The following is a 19,997-nucleotide window of genomic DNA, read 5'->3' as shown; positions in this document are numbered from 1 at the left end:
TAACCATTTATTGAGTTCTAGAGATGAGACAAATGTGAAAATGATTCCCGTTATTCTTCTTGTTGCTACAATTATGTTTTTAAAACCCAATTGTTTGTGAATTGAATTATAAACTCTATAGATTTATGGTCTACTGCTTCTAAAAAGCTGATTGTTTTTCCAGGGAGTTACACACACGCATGAATGTGTATATGTTGGCAGCTCAGAATTAACAGTATTTTTTTAGGTTCTGAATTCCTCTCAAATGGGAACGAAGTGTTCTCCTGACCCTTCCTACACTCCATATTACTGTCGACATCTGCAACTAATTGATGATCTATAAGTCAAAACTGTGACCAATGCAAAAAACCTTTAGCCAAGCCTGCCTGGGTTTGGCTGACCCCTCCTAATGTATTTCAGATTAAGACTAAAACCAGCCACCTTTTAACTGTTCAGCTGAGGACTGAACAGTAGCAGTGAATATTTATCAAACATCAAATAATCACCTGATCAGATAACATGCTTACCAGTGAAAATCTAATTTAGAGCATTTTTAAAATTTCATCTGAATTTTTAAAACCCAGACATTTTTGAAAGGTACATAGAAATATATTGTCAGCATGCAATTTGATGGATTAAAGTCACCCTTTAAGCCAAAAAATCAAATTATGACCATCTGAATGTCTTTGTAGTAAAGGAATGACACTTTAAGAAGCAACAGGAAGGGACAACATAGAATTTTTGGTAAAGAATTTGGGCCCTGAAATCAACAGACCTGAGTTTGTGTCCCGGTTCTGGCATTTTCTAGCTGGGTGATGCTGGGCAGGTTACTCAACCTCCCTGAGCCTCTGTCCTCATCTGTGAAAGAGGCACAATAGAAGCTTCCTTAGGGGAATCCTTTTGAGGATTAAACGTGATATATTTAAAGGGAAGTATCTATTTAAATGGCAAACTATGCGTTTCAAACATTAGGAACAAAAAGGCTACAAAAGGTACCGTCTGAACAAGTAAGAATATCTTTTTAAAATTTAATTATATAAAGGTAATGGACTTGATAGACTATTTGTGTGTTTACTAACTGGCCTACCCTGTGCTCTTTAGGAAAAGGGTTCAACAAATCTCTCTTCTACTCACATTGGCACCAACTACATAGAGTTGCCCATCTGAGAAGCAGCTTGGTGCAGTCAACAACCACATTCCGACTGAGGGCTCCTACAGAGTCACTTGCTTTCTTGGCCCAGCATCTTAGTTCTGGGGCCAGTCATCCCAGCTGCCACTCATGGCTACCTGTTGCCAAATTTCAGTTTCATTCTCTCTGGAAAATGATGGCTTATCTCTTTGAGATTTCCCCAGGGCAGAGCCAGCCTTTTCCGTCATACCAGCCTAACACACTCTCCAAATTTGGTAAAAAACTACTCAGCTATTTCCACGAGATGTGGTAAAGTCAAACAAAGAAACAGAAACTTCATTCTAAAATAAAATTTTGTTCATTTTTGATCGATATAATGCAAAAGCGGACTTGAAATGATGGATATTTATGTATTTCTAAAGTATTCATAGCTTGAGAATGATGAGGAAACTTCAGGTTTTTTTCATGGTCATCTCCTGCATGTCTCAGCCTCTGGGGCAGGCATCTAACTGTAGACATTGCCTTCCACCTGAGCTGCTACTTCTTAGCATTGGACTTCTAGTCTATGAAACGAGGTGGCCTGACAGCCTGACATCTCTGCAGATGCGGGATCCCCAGAGGCAAGGATGCAGGCACAGTGGCCATATTCTCTTCAAAGCGACGAGCTCCGGGGCCGGAATGTTGGTGTGCATCAGCTGTCCTCCATCCGTGGGGTTCTGAACTAATTCAGAGTATAGGTAAGTGCACCAACCACAGGTCCACACCCAGGCCTCCAGGCCCCTCTGGCAGCTGCACCACCTCCAACTGAGGCCACCGAGGAGCCCTGAATATGATCCTCTGAGGCCGCACTTTGGAGGAAAGTTGTCCTCCTACACCTGAAGTCACTGACGGGCTGGGCCAGCCTCTCTTCCGTGATCAGGGCAGGATGCGTCCCTGGGGCAGTCGAGTATCACTGGTGACCAGCACCCTCACCCCTCCGCCAGCCCCAGCGCGCCCTGCAGCAGGGGCGGGAAACACAGCTACTGACCAAGTGCCTCCAAGGTGCTTAGGCAAGGGGCTCGCAATTTGTGTATATCATCTCATTTAATCCACAACAACCGAATCCTTGGAACTAGGCATTTTTCTCCCTATTTAACAGCTGGGGAAGTCAAAGTTCAAGAAGGTTAAACCATTTGCCTTCACTGGTCCTGCAGATCATAAGTGGCTGAGTCCACCCCAAGGTTGACCAGCACAATCATACTCGGACAGCTGCAACAGGCCAGGGCAAGGGGGGAGGGCTCTCAAAATTGTCCCCTGATGGCTGCCAGTGGCAGGGTCCCTGTGACTGGGTCTTTGTTCCAATGTGGAATGCACACATGCACGCATACACACACACACTATAGGGTGCCAGAGTAATACGGCTGTGAGGTTCTGCTCTGAGCTTCCTCACTCAGGGCGCTGGAGTCCTCGGCTTGGCTTGAACTCCTTCTGAGCTGAGAGCTGGCCAGGCCTCAGAAACACAGGGCCGTCCATCACTCAAGTCTCAGGTTTGCTCCTTGGAGAGCCGGAGTTGACCACAACTGCCTTGGCACCGTTCCACTGCGAGCGAGTCACAAAACTGGCATTTAAGTCCGGAGCGGAAAAAACACTCCAAGCTTGTTCGTTTTTTTCTGACAGGTGCTGGAGCCCACGAAAGGTCAGATTCCAGCTCGCAGTCACATCCTGGCTTAGCCGGCTCCAGGCACACAAAGGCCTGTCTGTCTCACCCAAGCGCGGGGAGTGGGGACCCAGGCCAAGGGCTTAACATGGCTGCCTGATGGCCCTCGCCTGTTGATCCGGCCCTTCACGGGCATGGGCCTAAATGAAGCATTGGGAAGCCCAGCTGCCGAGGACGTGTGAAGCAGGAGGAATGAAGAAGAATGCAGGCTTTTTTCTGATTTGTAATTGCAAGAGATATGAACCCCCCGGCAGCCCATGAATCCATAGCTCACATCCAGCCCGCTGCGGATCATTTGTAAAAGCCCTGGGACGCTGCTATTTTAAGTTCAAAGCCTTGTGGGGCCGCAAAATGGAGTGAGAGCTATCCCTCCAAGCCCAGCAAGGACGTTGGGAAATGAAGGAGTTTGTTCTCTTCCTTGCGGACGCACCAGGGATCGCTTGGCACTGCGCTGTTATTGGAACAGAGGGTGTGTGTTTAAATGCACGTAGCTTCGTGCTTTCAACCAGGAACATTTGTTTTTGCAGCCTTTATGAAAACATCTCCCAACGGACAATGGCTCCAAGGACCCACAGCCCTGGATTTTAAGTTCCTCGTCAGCAGCTGTAGGCCCAGGTTCTTTCACACGTCTAACTTCTTCAAAAGATGGTCACTTTACCAACTCGCCAGGCTTCTCTAGTCATGCGATTCCTTCCCCTCTCCCCCCACAACCTTCCCTATAACTTTACGCCAAACTGTGATGCTGACAGGAAGCCAGAAGTCAGAGTGGCTACTGCACACCACCCCTGTAAAGGAACCTGGAAAATCTTGATCTTATAAGAACTTCGTTTGAAAGCTCCTGTCAAACAGCACGTTCGTAGTACCAATAAAATTCTTTTAACCAAGAAAAAAGAGAATAAACCTGCTTATGGAATAAAAACCAGTTGTTTCGGGATAATTTTTCCCTCCTGGTTGAGAGAATCTCATCCTAACAAGAAACCTTCTCAGTAAAATAAGATGAAGGCTAGAAACTGGGGCCTTGCCTCTTGTCCTAACTGTGTCACAGAGTTATTCTGGGGCAAAATGTGTTCATACTCAGAAAGGAGGAGCCCCAGCTTTCAAATGGGGTGAACAGCAAGACACTAACTCCAGATCTCTTCCTTTGTCCAACCCTCCTCCCCGTGTGTCCTTAATATCCCCCAAAGCCCTGTCCCTGCCACACTCGGTTAGTAAGCTTCCACCCCATACACTCAACCAACAGTTTGACTCAAAGAACGTCTGCTAGTAGCCTCTGTGAAAAGCTGAGGTGTCCTTGGGGCCTGCCCCACAGCCACTCTGTAACTGAGTCTCCCCATCTCTCATTGGGGAACAGAAATACTTACAACCCTAATAAGCTTATTGATGGTCACACCTACTATGTGCACACACTGCGCTAAGCTCTTTTCTGGCATGGTCATATGATTTCCCCACCACTCTATGAAGTAGGTATGATTCATCCCATTTTGTAGAAAAAGAGCCTGAGGCTCAGAGAGGCCCCCTGACATGGTGGAACCAGCGTACAAACCCACATAAAGCTAACACAAAAGATTGTGCTCTTAGCTACTACGCTGCAATGCCTCTCGTCCTAACTATAGCTCTTAAGAATAAATGATCCCCATTAATCTTTTCAGAGAATAGTAGAAAATACTTTGGTCAAAATAATTATCAATTACTGGGCTCTCCGTGCATGCTGGGCACGGCTAGGAGCTTTGTGTAAATGTCTTATAACATTCCTGCAGGGTAGCTGACATGTCCCCTGTTTGATATGTCAATGGCTTGATGGACATGAGAGACAGGGCAAAACCCTGAGCTTGATCCTAGAGTAAGAGGGCCTTAGCAATGTAGCTGGACTGCGTACAGTATAAATCTGGCAGCATTCAAACGACTTATGGCTCCGTCGCTGTTATTTATTATTATCAGAAATAATAACTGGCATTTATTGGGATGGAATGCCACATGCTTTAGGGTTCCCTTCCTGGTGGGTTTGTGTTCCCACTTTGGGGATGTCAGCATTCCAAAACTGTGATTCCCCAGACCGCCTGGGGCTCCACACTTACATGTGTGCGTGTGTGGGTGCCTGAATGTTTGCGCACACACCTGCTATGTGTGTCTGTCACACTGCAGGGAGCTTTTCCTCATTTAAACAGCCAATTAAAACCCACTTTGGCACTTAACGCATGTCACTGCTTCTCGGCACTCAGCTGCCTTCCCAGCAGGTCTTTAATTTGATAAAGAGCTTCTAATAATGACTAACAGAGGCCCAGTAAGTTAATTAAACCTTGTCCTTTATTTTGCTTTCAAGGTGTGCCCTCCTTGTAAAAGGCCCAGGGTCTGTGCTTGCAAATGACTTTAGACAATGTTCCATGCTTCAATGAGAAAAGTATGTCTGTCATGTCCTGGCAAGTTACACTTAAAGTCTCAATTTCAGCATCATGTCAGGCTTTCACAGAGGCCAGAAGCAGATGGAAAAAACCTCTGCACCCAGTTGTATGGAAGCCAGAGTTAGCAATGGAAGATGCATTTCCTCTGAGAGTATAATGCTGAAAGATGACCTGGCTGTCATATCAAACTCCATTTATCCCATTTCTTTAAAGTAATCTGAGAGTCCAGATGGGTTGTATAAACAGAAGAGGAGGTTCCTGGGAGTTCGCTAGCTTAATGAAGCCCGTATGTTTGACTCATGTAATAAGTATTTAATCATGCTGATGAAATTCATTTAAACCTCAGCCACACACGCTGTTGCCGAAGCCCTGATAATGCCCTACATCACTCGTGCTAGCAGTGCTGGAGCAAGATAGGTGAGACAGAAAGTTGGTGACATTTCACAAGTAAATGGGCTTTGGAGGGTAGTGCAGGGGAGAGATAACGAGCCATGAGAGGCTGACTTGGAGCTCCAGGGCCTCTGAGTCCTTGAAGTTCTGCTCTGCATTCACCCCTGGTGAGGTGCTAAAGGCTGAGTAATAATTCACATGTCCTCTCTGCTAAATTTCTGAGGGGTCAGTGCAGAGAAGATACATCAGTTTGGAAGCTTTCTGCTGCTAGTAACAGAAACCCCAGACCAAAGAGAATCAACAACCTGGAATTTTTTGGAATGTGTAGAACTAGAAGGCCTGATACACAGGGCTGTCAGACCTAGTTAATTCAGCAGTTTGATCACATCACCAAGGACCTGAGTCCTTTCCCTGTCTCTGGTCTGCAATCCATGATGTCAGCTGTCCTCAGGTCAGCTGCCTTCACAACCACAAGATGCCTGTCAGTACTGCACTGCAGTGGAATATGAATTACTACAGCGGAATAAGAGAAGCCATCTCTTCCTTTATTGGTAAAGAAAACTTTCCTTAAAGTGCCCAGTCCCATCCCAGAATATTTTTTGGCCACAAGCCAATTACTACAGAGGGACGGAATCACCATGATGGACTTTGACCACTGTTCCCTGAGTGGCAATAGGGTAGCTCATACTAGCTTGCGAGAGCTGACAGCACACCCCTCCATTTGGTGACCTCCTGTTGGTAGCCTGAGGCTGGCCGTGGTGGGCATATTTACGCCACAGGGATTGGCAAACACTACACACAGGGCTTTTTTTTTCCCTAAAGAGCTGTCCTGAAGATAAACATCCAGCAAAAGAGATAAACTGCAAAAGGGTGCCCATCCTGAAGGCTGAATGCCGGAACAAAACTGGGGTTCTTTTAGCTACAAAGAGAAATAAGGAGGTGGACTCAGAATAAGGATCAACAATATCTGCGTGAGAAGGGCTCAGCTGCTCACTCATTCTCTTTGGAAAACACAGCACCGGGGGTCTGAGTAAGATTAAAACAACTCATGAATAGGAGACCCTATTTAAAAGAAAGTGACTTTTAAAATATCCTAAAAGAACCTGCCCAGGTAGGAAGCACTTGTTTTGTCAGTTGGCCTCATTTTCCTGCAGAAATTGAAAAGCTTCTCTAGGAAAGCTCTTGGTTTCCTTTTAGCTAAAATGGTTCCCTACACTTTATGTATTTCACAATCACCTAGGAGAATCTGCTACAACTGCAGGTTCCTGGGCGTTCTCCCTAGTAATCTGGTTCAGTGGGTCTGGTGTGGGGCCCAGGAAGCTGCACCTTGAACAGCATTCTCCTCCGCCCCTCAGTGATTCTAATGCAAGTTGTCTGAAAAGCATTTTCACGGAAAAAAAAAAATCTTCCCCTTGATGATCTAACTCAGAGTTTGGCAAACTGCAGCCCAAAAGCTGAGAAGGGTTTTTATAGTCTTAAATGATTTATAAAAATCAAAAGAAGGATAATACTGTTTTGTGATGTTAAAATAATGTGAAATTCACATTTCAGTGTCCACAATAAAAGTTACGAGTCAGTAGGGAATGCATTCAAACACATACTATGATTGGTCTCTGTTCTCCTGGAGCTTACACTTTAGCTGGGAAGAAAATACAGAGAACCTCCAGGCAGGGCAAAAACAGCAGTGGTTCCATTTCAAGCTATAGGGCTTTTCTCAAGCAAAATCAGACATGTGTTCACCCATTAGCCATCCTAGCTCAGGGCCCTGCGAAGTCAGTGTTGTCCATGAGAAAGGGGCTCACAGAGGAGAGCTTCCAGGACTGCAGCCCTTGACTAGGGATTTTAGAAAGTTCCATTCCAAGAGTATTTGTTGACAGAGTGTCTCTGATGAGTAGGACACAGAAAGTGAACTCAAGGGAGAAGGGAATTCAGAAGAGGGGGCGGAACAGGGATCAAGGAAGGAGGCACAGCGAAGGCAATATCTGAGAAGACCTTAAAGGGCACGACATAATATCCTCAGGCAAAGGATGAAGAAGCAAGAAAGCATAGGAGGGGTGAAAAGAATCATGCATCTCCTGGTGGGGTCGCACTAGGGTGGTGAGGCTGAGAAGGTAGGTCCAGTCGTAGTAGGCCCTGAATGCCAGAGTCAGAAATTGGCACTTAATTCCACAGAAAGGAGGAACAAATATATGAACAAATATATGTATATAACATATACAGAAAGGGTCACAAATCACAGGTGAATTTTTCCGAAAGTGAACACGTCCAGATAACTGGCACTTCTGTTCCCCAGAACACCCCAACCCGTGGGGAGTCCCCTCACCCTGGTACATAATTAACAATAACAATGATCATTATGACCTACATCCTATAGAAAGTTATGATTTGCAAATCATATTTCCATGCATTAAGTCTCCAACATCATGTGATAGGTATTATTATTGTCCTTGTTTTACAAAGACGTAAAGCAATAAGATCGCATGAGTATCATGCAGAAGAATTTGGACTCTACCTACCCTTTGTATCCTCAGCCCATTCATGGTGCAGTTATTAAAATGATGTTGTAGATATTGATTTACTCATAGAGAAATATGGTCAAAATATATTATGGAGTTTAATAGCCTTCCCCAAAGGGGAAGGTGAGGAGGAATAAATTAGGAGTATGGGATTAACAGATACACACTACTATATATAAAATAGATAAACAACAAGGACTTACTGTATGGCACAGGGAACCATATTCAATATCTTGTAATAACCTATAATGGAAAAGAATCAAAAAAAGGAAAAAATATATTTAATATATATATGTATAACCAAATCACTTTGCTGTATACCTGAAATACTGTAAATCAACTATACTTCAATTGTTTAAAACATAGGCTAAGAAGAACCATATATCACTTATGGGAAAATATCATGGGGCAGTAGAATATTCTAGAGTCAGATCATCTGTGCTCAAACCCCACCTCTGACACTTCCTGGCTATGTGACTGCTACGAACTGAATATTTGTGTCCCAAATATTGTGCCTCAGGTTCAGATGTTGAGGCCCTAATCCTCAGTGCAATACTATTTGGAGGTGAGGACTTTGGCAAGTAATTAGGGTTAGAGGAGGTCATGAGGGTGGGGGCCTCATGAGGAGATTAATGTCCTTACAAAGCAAGAAAGAGACATGAGCTCTCTCCCCGCCTCCCCCTCTCCGTCTCCATCTCCCTCTCCCTCTCCCTGCCATGTGAGGATATAGTAAGAAGGGAGTCATCTGCAAACTAGGAAGTAGGCTCTCACCAGACACCACATCTACCAGCACCTTAATCTCGGACTTCCCAACCTCCAGAACTGTAAGAAATGAATGTTTATTGCTTAAGCCGTTCAGTGTATGGTGTTTTGTTATAGCAGCTCAAGCAGACTAAGACAGTGACCTTGGGCGAGTCATGTAATTTCTGGAAGCCTCACTTTTCCCATCTGCAAAATGAGTATAATAAGAATATGTGCTTCACGTGGCTACCATGAGGACTCAATGAGAAAACCTGTGTGTGGCAGGCAGAATAATGGTGCCCCAAAGCTGTCCGTGTCCTTGGGAGTCTACTGTCAAGGCTTCGTCCCAGCCAAGTAAGTCCAGGAGGGGCTGAGAGATGTGTTCTCAGCCCCCCAGGAGCAGAAGAAACCATAGCAGCTGGTGGCTGCCTTAGAATCATCCTGGGTATTGGAGGGGTAGGTGGTATTTCTGCTTTGTCCCAGCCTATAGCCTAGGAAATTTCTTTATCTGAACATCCTGGATTTAACTACTGTTTGGAATTTTGACTAACTTACCTAATGCTCCTTAAATATGTGAATTCCCCATAACCCTCATGGAAGAACGTAGCATAATTGATTCATTAAGCCCATGAGCATTGGAGTCATCTATAGAATTCTTGGCTCTCCCAATAACTGGTTGTGTGATCTTGGATAATTAACTAATTTCTCAGGAAGCTCAGTTTCCTCATCTGCAGAAGTTGGAAATAAGGCTTTCCTGACAGGTCGTTGAGAGGCTTCAATGAGATGACGTACAGTACTTAGCACATTACCTGAGAGAGGGTAAGCTCTCCACAGTGGTAGCGTACATTACTAATCACCCACAATATGCCATCATCCTGAGAGCAGGGACTCCTGAATCGAGCACTGTGGGCGCCTTTCCCACACCCCACGAGGCCCCAAAGCATCCCAGAGTCTCCAGCCCACACTTTTGCTTTGCTCTGCTGATAAAAGAGGTACAGGCAGGCCACTGGAGGCTACCAGAGACCAGAGGGACGGCAGCCACATGCAGCATCCCGGTGAACTTGGAGAAGCAGCCCTAGCCTCCCTGAGACCTGACATGTCCTGCTGCTGGCTACCGCATTTGGAGCTGAAACCCAGCTGGCCTGGCTGATGTTAGTTCTCCTGAGCAGAAGTCAGAGGGGCCGCTCTGGGGTGAGAGTGGGAGTCTTGGTGCTGGATTGCCTACCCTTTCTTCCACTAGCCAGTGCATAGCAGAAAGAAAAGGGCCTGACCTCACTGGGTGGTTGCTCTTGCTTTTTGTCTGTGATTTCCTATAGATGCCAGCCTCTACCTGGCAAATGCCCAAATGCCCCCTGCAGGTTTAAGAGAGTGACGATTCTCTGCTAAGGAACTACGGCTTGCAAAGCTGGTGACACTGCAAGGTACCACCCAACCTCCCTCCCGCTCTGTTTTGACTATGCCTCTGCCACGTTCCAGACCCCAAGAATGCTACTGCCTTGATGTAGCACAAGGGCAATGCAGGGGCACCTGAGAACAACAGAGAGGTGGGTGTCATTTTCCTGTTCCCCCGTTGGCCTCTAGGAGCAAAGAGATGATGTGGGAAAAGCTCAAGACCCATTCACTGCGCAGCACAAACAGAGCGGGTTCAGGGCACAGGCTGCTCGGTGGCAGCATTGAGAGGGCAGCTTCTATAACTATTGTACTCTATGGAAGGAAACCTCGACTCCCTCAGTTTTCACGCCAAGATATCTAGCTAAGATTTATGGATTCTTATAGATGGAGGGAGAGAAAGAGGGAAAGAAGGAGGAAGAGAAAAACCCGACTTCATAGTCCTGAGCCAGGCCTGCTACAGGTGGGAAGTAGATCCTGGCAACTGACAAAGCCATAGCGAGAGCACGACGGCGGGTGCTGTGGCCCAAGCACCACACAGAGCTGAAAGCACGAGCAAAAGGGATGTGGCCGCCGACCAACAGCCACCAACCCGATAGCAGGTGCAGAGAGGAGATGGGCAAATGCGGCCTCTCTGTCTTTGTCATCACACGCATGGGGCCCACGGTGTGTGAAACCTGTTTGTCCCGGGAGGAGGGGCAGAAAGAGAAGAAGGAAAAAATGACTGGCCTACTCAGGATCCATACATCACTGGAAGGGAGAGCCTGTGCCTGGGGAAGTTGGAGATTCTGCTTGGCACCGCGCCGACGGTGAGCCTGGAGGTCGTAAATCACCAGGGCTCTGCCGGCAACAGCCCCTCCCCCTGGCCTGGTGCAAAGGTGGTGGCTGTTTGGCGGGCACTGGGGCAGGTGTCTGCCAGCCCGTGGGATGCAGCCCTTGGGTGTGATGGGGGGAGAGAGCAGAGTGGATTGTTGTCCCTGAGCACTTGGCCCGGTGGCCTGGCAGAGCTGGAATGTCCTTGGCCAGCTCTTTGTAAGCATTCAGAGGTGATCAGGAGATGAGTCTCATGATCGGATGACTTGGGCTTGCTGGAGTATTTTTCCCAGGTTTCGGAATCATCTGAGGTCACTTGAGTGTCCCTGCTGTCCTTGTTGGGTCCGTCAGGTAGCTCCCCGGATTCTAATTGTTCCGCTTGTGCTGAATTTGGTTAACTTTCATGCTGCATTTATTTAGCTTGGATGGGCTTGCCCATGAGGTAGATGTGTCAAAGTAGACTTTTAATAGTTTACCTCACCCCATGCATCGAGGAGGGGCTGTAGGCAAAAAGGGACAGATTGCCAATAGCAGCTGTGCCCCTCCCTACCCTCCCAGGTGGGCTACATATGTCCCTGCTCATATACCTGCCATCTGGCAAACACTTAATAATGCTACAAGGCCCAACTCAAATGTCCTGTCTCTGCGAGGCCTTCCATGACATCTCCCCCACCTCACACCACCACGTACTGGAGAACCAGTCCTTTTTTCCTTCAGTTGCTCAATAAAAGATTATTGAGCCCCTACTATGTCCCAGATGCTGTCAATGCAAGAGAAAACAAGACGGATGCAGCCTCTGTTACAGCTTACCCTGTTGTGGATTCGAGAGATCATAAAATATACGTAAGTAAAATGGTCACACCTGGTACGTGCTTTAAAGGAAATAAACAAGAAGCTGAGAGCAAATAACAAGGATTAAAGTGGAGAAGTTACCATAGGCGGGGCAATGGAAGAAGGCCTCTGAGGAAATGATATTCAGTGGAAGCTGGAAAACAAAAAGGGGCCAGCAGGGGGTGCTATGTGCAGAGAAGACCTGCAAGCAAGAGGGACAGAGGTCCCTGCGATTGGAGAACAGGCAGGCTGAGATCACACAGGGCCAGGAGTCATGGGAAGGGAGCAGGCAGTCCATGCTCAGGGTCCTTCGATCATGTTGTATTTCACCCTATTTGGGCAGGTGTTCTCCTTCATTGTTACCACTGGTTTATTTCCCTATCTTCCAAGCTGAGTGTGGGCCCTTCAAGGGCAGTGTTGTGTTTTGCTCATGATTGTGTCTTTGGCACTAGTGCATTCAATGCGTCACGGATGGATGAGATGGGCAGCTGGGCCCTGACCGCCTGAGTAGATTGCATACCTGTCTGCCCTTTGCCTCCTCTCTCCGCTTCCAAGGGTGAGGAAGAAGCCCCTGTTGGAGGAAGTGGATGCACAGCCACGTGGCCAGAGTAAATGACCGGGCCTTCGTCCTGAGATGACCTTGGCACCTGAGACACAAAGTCCACACGCCTGGAACTCCTGCAGGCTCTGAGAGCCTTTCCAGCTGCTGGCAGTGCCAAGGGTTCTCAGCGAGACTGAGCACCTTTTATGGACCCATCCATGCCTTGAATGCACGCCTGAACCTCGTGATCAGTTCCCGCCCATTGTTTTGGAATTGTTCTATACGATATCTGGTAAAAAAAAAAAAATTCAAGTAATGTATGCTCATCAGCACACAATTCCATCTGTGGCAGCAAACGTTGATCATAGGGACACTGTTCTATCTCAGTTCAACACACGCTTCTACGCCAGGCACAGGGATGCCAAGAGGACAATATAGCCCCCGCCTTCAGAGAGCTTACAGGCTAGTTAGAAAAGAAAAAAAAAAGACTTGTAAATAAGTAAATGCTAGAAAATATGTTTAATTGCTATGAAGTGGGCATCAGCTCAGTTTACAGATAATGGGATCAATTTTACCTGGGGAGGAAAGGGAGAGTAGGAGGCATTGGAAACGTTTCCATTTGGGAGAAAGTGAGTACATGTTGACAAGAAAGGGCACTTCAGGTAGAGAGAGCAGTATAAGCAAGGAGGCAGAGAGGTCAGAAAGGGTATATTGCATTCGCTGCGAAAGAATTTGGCAAGGCTCGAGAGCTGGAGGCTGGGGGAGAGTGGAGGTGGGCAATGCACGGTTGCATGGAGATTTGGGTGCTGGTCTGAAGAGTTTGCACTTGACCCTGTTGGCACAGGGATCCCCTGAAGGGCTTTAAGTGGGACCGAAGGTGGAGAGGTCATATTTACCCTGGGGAAAAACTGCTGGGGTGGCAGTGTGGAGACAGGAGGGGAGAAGATAAAGCCAGGAGGCTAGGAAATCAGTCCAGGCACAAGTGAGAGCTGTCACTGGGTCGTAGCCAAGGGCTGAGAGAGAAGGAAGATTCTGGAGGAGTTGGAATCGCTAGAACCGAATGCTGCTTCAGAGCTGGGGAAGGGGTTCCACTCTCAGGAACCCTGGGGGTGGAGGATGGCGCAGAGGCAGAATGTAGGAGGAGGAGTAGGTCTGGTGGTAAATTCATCCTGTTTTGGACAGCCTGAGTTTGACATACTCAGGACCAGACTTAGACTTGAGCAACTGGGGTTGCTCCCACCCTCTGCCCTGCACTTTGGGGACCCCATTCTCACCCTTCCTGGGTCACACCACTTTCCACGAGAAGTCTATGGGACCAAGGGGACGTGCCCATCTAGATCCAGTGACGCCGCACCCCTCTAGCCTTGCTCCAGGTAACTGGAAATTCCATGCCCAAATGGCCCCAGCCTGTGGCCTCTTCCCAGGTCTGTCCTCCCAAGGGTGGTCGATGTGCACACTCCTGGCCCTAGGCAGCGACCAAGAGGCAGTTTTTTGGTGGGGTGTAGAGATGGAGCCTGGACGTGCAGCCTGGGTTGTCTACACACTTGCACACGTGTGCACAAGGCCTCTCACTGCATGGGACAGAGGAGGGTTTGGAAGAGAAGGACTCTCCATTTGTCACCCACAGATATCAGACAGACCTGGAGCTAACCTGCGGGGTCATTTTCGTACTGTTCTGAAATCTTCTTTTTTCTGCACCAATTACATTATCTACAGCCCCACCTCTGAGCAAAGAACAGTGAGGAAGGGAAGCTGAGTGCATGCATCTCCTGTGCCTCCAGAAAGACAAAGACACACCTAGATGCCCCACAAGTAGCATAAAAGACAAAGGGAGGGTCCACTTCTCTTTCCAGCCTGTGGTCCTAACCCAGGCTCCTCTGCAGAGTTTTTCTTTTGTCTCTTTCATGAAAACCAGTAGGTCTCTCCAGTCCCTCTGCTCCAATTACAATGCGGTGCTTTCTCCTCGGGAGCAGCCATCCGGATTATCTTCTGCGTCTGGTCACCTCATCAACTCATCATCTTTTTAATAACTTCATAGGAAAACATAGCCTTTCGTAGTTGCCTCTTAATTTCTCCCTCCTCCAGCAATTTCTTCTCTTTCTCTTTCTCTCTCTGAAACCTTATTATTGTTACTTTACAGAACACTGGCCTATAGATTGCCCAGAAAACATGCACTGTAAACACACATGGCTCTATCTCTGAATCATTCAGAGCTGATCCAGCTATGCAACTTCACCCTTCCAGCTGTTTACTTGTGCACAGCCCAGCAGCTTCGTGATGTGGGTCCCGGCTTCAAAGCTACTCTATTACTGGTCAGGAGCTCCACGGGCACGGTTCACCTGAGATCACGGGGAAGAACGAGAGCAGCCCGGGCCGATGGCCCAAGCCCAGGCCCCTGGCAAGGCAAGCAGAGCGCTGCCGCAGCCTGAGGGAGGGGCAGAGGGTGACTCCAGGCTGTAGGGAGCTACCTGACATCCACGTCCCTGGGGTGTTTCATAAGCCCCGACAGCTCCTTACCATTGTTGCAGGGGAAGCGGGGCCTCCTATCGCTCTACCACCCCATCCCCTTCCCTGGCAGGAAACTCCCTCCTCCCTTGGAACTTTGTCCCAGACGAAGGTGGGAGATGACTGCACCTATCAAAAAAGGTCAAGACTGGCCTAAAAGAAAACGGGGCATGGTCTGCATTTCACAAGAGCCCTTTGCAGTTCTTTTTAATTAGCTTACATCATGTTCCCCTCAGGTGGGGAGAGCCCGGATCACTCTGTCAACAGCTCTATCTATAGCGGGCCCAGGGCGGGCCCAGCCTTCACCCCAGCCCCTCTGCCGGCACGGAGCTCCTGACCCCGGGGCTCAGCTGTGAGAATCAATCATCTCCTTCCAGAACTCATCATTCAGCAGCTGCAGGGCCTCAGCTATTTTTATCGCCCCAGGAAGCCGGTGGCCAAGGACAGGCTGGGCTACCTTTGTGGGAGGTGTTGCTGCAGAAATGAGCTGCGGGTTCTCAGGGCAGCTGAGCCTCTGCCTCAAGGTCAAATCCAAAGTGCCTGACCTGGAACAGAAGAGCACTTGACCTTCCTCCACTCTGCAATAGCAAAGGCTTATGCCAGGGAAGCAGATATCCCAAGGAGGGGACGAGTCCAGGGACGCTGTGGAAGGACTTGGGGTGGGAGGGGGAGGAAAACACAGTGGATGCATGTATGCCTGGGCTTTGCCTACCCAAACAGGGGTGTCATAAATCATAACATCTCAGACAGCTGGCCTCCATCACCTGTCCAGTCCTAGCCAACAACCAACACTTACAGGGAGCCTTCTATATGCTGGACTGGGCCTGGCAATTCAGGGTCAGCCCTGGGGTTGTCCAGATCAAACGGAGCATCATGAAACCCAGTCCACCCATCACCCCGTTCCTTTGCCAGCCTGGGTTTATAACTATCTTCCTGCTTGGTTACCAGAGTAGGAAGGAACCTATACGGTGTAACAGCAGGTGACACAAAGTATTTTATATTTGTAAAGGTTCATCCGATACCCTAAACAAGCTCCTTCAGCACAGTCCTCTGAGGTAAGTCGGTATTTTTAGTCTGTTTAAAAATAGTCTGGAAGGCCAGCGTCTCCGCTGCCTGTGCACATGTGTGCTTTGCTAAGCGGGAAAAGCACAACTCACCAATGTCCTAACAGCAAAGGGTGGGAGAAGTCTCAGATTCCCTGCATCTCTCTCATCTCCAGAAAGGAAAGAAAGGGGTCTGAAAAAGAAAGATGAGCTCTGAGGCTCTGCCTGTTGGCACCCCTGTGACCTTTGGGGAAGGGAGAGCAGAACCCATGAAACACTCTGCTGGAAGGATGGGTGATGGGGTAGCTGACGCCCTTGATCCCGTTCAAGCTCCAATGAGGGAGAAAGAAGTGAGTGAGGTGGCTCCAGGCCCAGCTCCCCTCTGAGCTGGGGAGAAGGCTGGTGTGCGCAATGCCTTCCCAGTCTGTTGAGGAATCGCTGAAAGGCGTGGCTGAGGGCAGCGTATCCAAGGTGGAACGGGAGATGCCCAGGGAATTTCACCTCTCAGAGCAGGAGACAGGGCTGAGGACTTGCTTGGATTATATGAGACAGTGGGTGTCCTCGCCTGACTGGGGCAGCAGGTTGAGAGGTTGATGGACTGCCCCAGGGCCCTGGAGTCCAGCCAGGCCAAGAACCCCCTCTGTGCCCCAGGCTCACTGTGGCTGTGTGTGACCAGACTCTTTACTGCCCTGAAATATTCTCTCCCACGGCCAATGCCAAATTAGCAGATCATTTAAAGAATAAGTCACTTGACACTCTCCTTTACAGCTGGGGAGTGTGCAAATGGATCTATCCTTTCTGGAGAACAATTTGCCAACTAGTATAGGACCTTAAAAATATTCACACCCCTTTGAGCTCTTCATTTCTGCTTTCCAAATTTCCCCAAAGCGAAGAATGCCCAACAATAGCGGACTAGTGAAATGAATGCGTCTATTTAATGAAGTACTATGTCAGTACATATTTAATGACAAGGGAAAGTGCTAAAAATGTAACGGTCAATTTAGAAAGGTAGAATAAAGACTGTATATAGAGTATGATCTCAAGATTTTTATTATTCTAACATTTGCTGGAAGAAGAAATGTCCCTGTTTAAGAGAATTCATTCAGAAACCACTTGTATTAGAAGGGAGACCTTGTGGGTCTGGTGTTGAAAGGTGTAAAACAAGAGGAGGGTTTGGGGGGCTATGGTGGTGAGGGTGGGGAGAAGGGGGCATGGAACCAAAGGAGGAGCACGGAGCCAAAGGTGTGAGTCCTAGACCCCCCAGAGCCAAGTCAAGCATTCCCCACTGCGGGGCTGCCTGCAGGGCACAAAGATGCCTGGTGCTCCATTTGTAGGTGCTACAGTGGCTGCAAGTTAAACCCTAACTCTGCCCCACGTGACATTTTCAGTAAAGTCCATTTCATCAATAAATGCTTTGTGTGAGTGGACATATGGGGTGGAAATCCAGAGAAGGATTTAATAATCATCTAGGTTCATGCAACGCAGAACAACACAATTAAAATGGTTGTAGAAAAAGATGCTTGGAGATGGAGGTGATCCTGAGGATGTGAGACCCCTGGAATTTCCAGAAACAATGGGGAAGATTTTGGACTTCTAGAGAGTATGCAGCAGGGTTGAGCCGCTCCCTGAGGGGCTGGGAAATCCTTGCTGACATCTGACTTGCATGTAAATGTATGTACACATACATGCACGTAGGACTGAAAGAAGCAGGACTAGGATTTCAACAGCGGTTACTCTTGGGTATAGGAAATATGATGGTATTTATTTTCCTTTTTATTTGGCTTAGAATTTTCCAACTCTGGTATAATAAACATACATTTTGTAACTTAAAAAGTAAATACAAAGCACTACCATTCTGTGTGGTGTGTGGAGTGTTTGTGTTTCTCTGTGGGTGCTCTGCCTCTGGGTTGATGAGAAGCCTGGTCGATCCAGACCCAGACCCAGACCCTGTCACGGATGCCGACTCTTCATGGAACTCGGCGCAGCACTTGGGGTTGGGGCCCTGCCCACTACGATCATACCAAAGACCACTGAAGCCCCCAGACTGGAGCTCTGGGACATGCCAGACGTGTTCCAATCTCAGCTGCAGCTCACATCATCAGGTCTGTGAAAGGGAACCTATTTCCCTGCAAATTGAGGCACAATTACCACTGTTGGAAGGATATAATCAACCATGTCTCCTGGTTTCTCTGCCTTCCTTTGATCTCTGTTTATATGCATCGTCTAAAAGCTTGCAAGTAAAATATTCCGCACTGATTTTTGTCTTTGAATCTTTCTTCTCCTTATAATAGAGCAGAAGCCTAAACTGCTGGATTAGTTCTCTCTTCTCTGTTCTTTTACTGAAGGGAAATTCTGCAGATAGTAAATGGAGATGAAAAGACAACCAACCCATATGCTCATTGTACCTCTGGTGGACAAGGCAACTATTTCTGTCTTAGATGGTAATATGTTTATACCATCACACTGAGAACTTTTCTACCATTGTCTATGTGGGGATGTGGAAATGCTTCACTGCCCAACCATTAACTCTCAAACCATTTTGAGGAAAAAGAGAGGAAGCTGGGAAAATTATTTGCAGCGCCCTTTCTCTGGGTGGCGCCCTCAATCTTTTTTGACTCTGGCCAACTTAGGCTTGGCAGAAGCCCTCGCAGCCCATGTCCCTCTGCCTGTTTCCTCTTTTTAGAAGAAAAAAAGCAAAACTCGGTAATGATAAAAAAAATTAGAGGAATAAAAAAGAATTTTTCATTCACTTTATAAAAACATTACAAACTTGAACACATGACTTTATACTAAATTACTTTTATTATATATAATACCTATTTCTCATGCATCTATATTTTATAATAATTTAGTACATAAATATTTCACATTGCATTATATTTTATACTATGAAGCAATGCTTTAGTTCAGAAGCTCAGTAGTGCTTAATGGTTCTTAGTAGGCTTCAAGTCAATAACTTTTGGTAGTCTATAGTAATGAAAGTTTGTAGAAATAGGCACCATTTGTGTGGAAGAAATCAGCATTTTGGATTTCATAATTGCCTCCTGGCCTTTCCACTGGCCTTGGACCATAACGCAAGAGTCATTTTTCCCTGAGAGACAGCAACGTAGGCTTTTTGTGCCTAAAAGGGAAATGATGCCTAAGCACAGTGGTGCTCACATTGGTAGAAAATAAACACTTATTCTAACCACACGTTTTCTCTTCACATCCTCTAAGGCAATGATCTCTTTACAGACCCTCAAGTGCTTTTTCCCAACCAAGGATCTTGGGGTAAAGGAGAGACCTGAGCACTGAAAAGAGAGAGTTACTTTGCCAACTTCTTCCTCCAAAGCCCAGGGCCCCTCCCCTGCCCACCAGGGCGGGGGGGGGGGGTGTCTTCCAGTTAGGATCTAGAGCACTGAGTCAGAAGAAAGGCACAGAGGAAGGGAGTTTAAAGAAAGACCAAGCCATGTTCACTAAAAGGCCTGAGTAGACAGAAAAAGACGAGATGAATGAAGGCAACAGGTGCAGGCTCAGAGGCTACCTCCCATTACAACAAAAGCCAACGTCAGGGAACAATCACCCATCGTAATCTTTGAATGATTAAAGCTGACCCCCACAGTCCAGGGACACGTGGAGCAAGCAAATGGACCTGCATGAGTGCTTCCATCTCCGAGGGCCAACTTTTACTTCCTTTCTGTTCTTTTCCTTCTAGAATTCAGTTTGGATGCAGGTTTCTCTAAGACAAAATGAAATCTCTAAGAAAAAGTTTGGGAGGGCTTCCTCACGCTTGTTAACTGTAAAAGAAACCCCAGTGGAGAGGAACTTCTTTCTTTCATACTTCCGTAAAACTTGGAGGCTAACTGAGAACACCAGATTCTATCATGTGTAGTTTAAGATTCATGGCAGCACTAACCCTCTATTTTTACTGAGGAGGACACTGAGGCTAGAGAGGTTGAGAAACGAGTTTAGGGGTGCCAGATGCAGGCCTGGCATTCAGCTCTGATTCAAGAGACTGGACTCACTCTTCTGCAGGGTGGATGCCC

General features: G+C 47.3%; 1 long non-coding RNA gene across 1 annotated transcript in view; it reads right to left on the bottom strand.

The window, feature by feature from the left end:
* The window catches only part of LOC125963584 (uncharacterized), a 79,749-nt gene that overhangs the window by 36,967 nt on the left and 22,785 nt on the right, over nt 1-19,997 (bottom strand). Inside the window, exon 2 of the long non-coding RNA XR_007475752.1 lies at nt 8,313-8,352. This is a non-coding gene — a long non-coding RNA (uncharacterized LOC125963584). The remainder of the gene's footprint in view (nt 1-8,312; nt 8,353-19,997) is intronic.

The sequence above is a fragment of the Orcinus orca genome, chromosome 2 (genome assembly GCF_937001465.1).
Source record: "Orcinus orca chromosome 2, mOrcOrc1.1, whole genome shotgun sequence".
In the NCBI taxonomy this organism is placed as follows: Eukaryota; Metazoa; Chordata; class Mammalia; order Artiodactyla; family Delphinidae; genus Orcinus; species Orcinus orca.
Note: the sequence above shows the minus strand (reverse complement) of the source record. Positions and strands in the feature narration are given on the sequence as shown.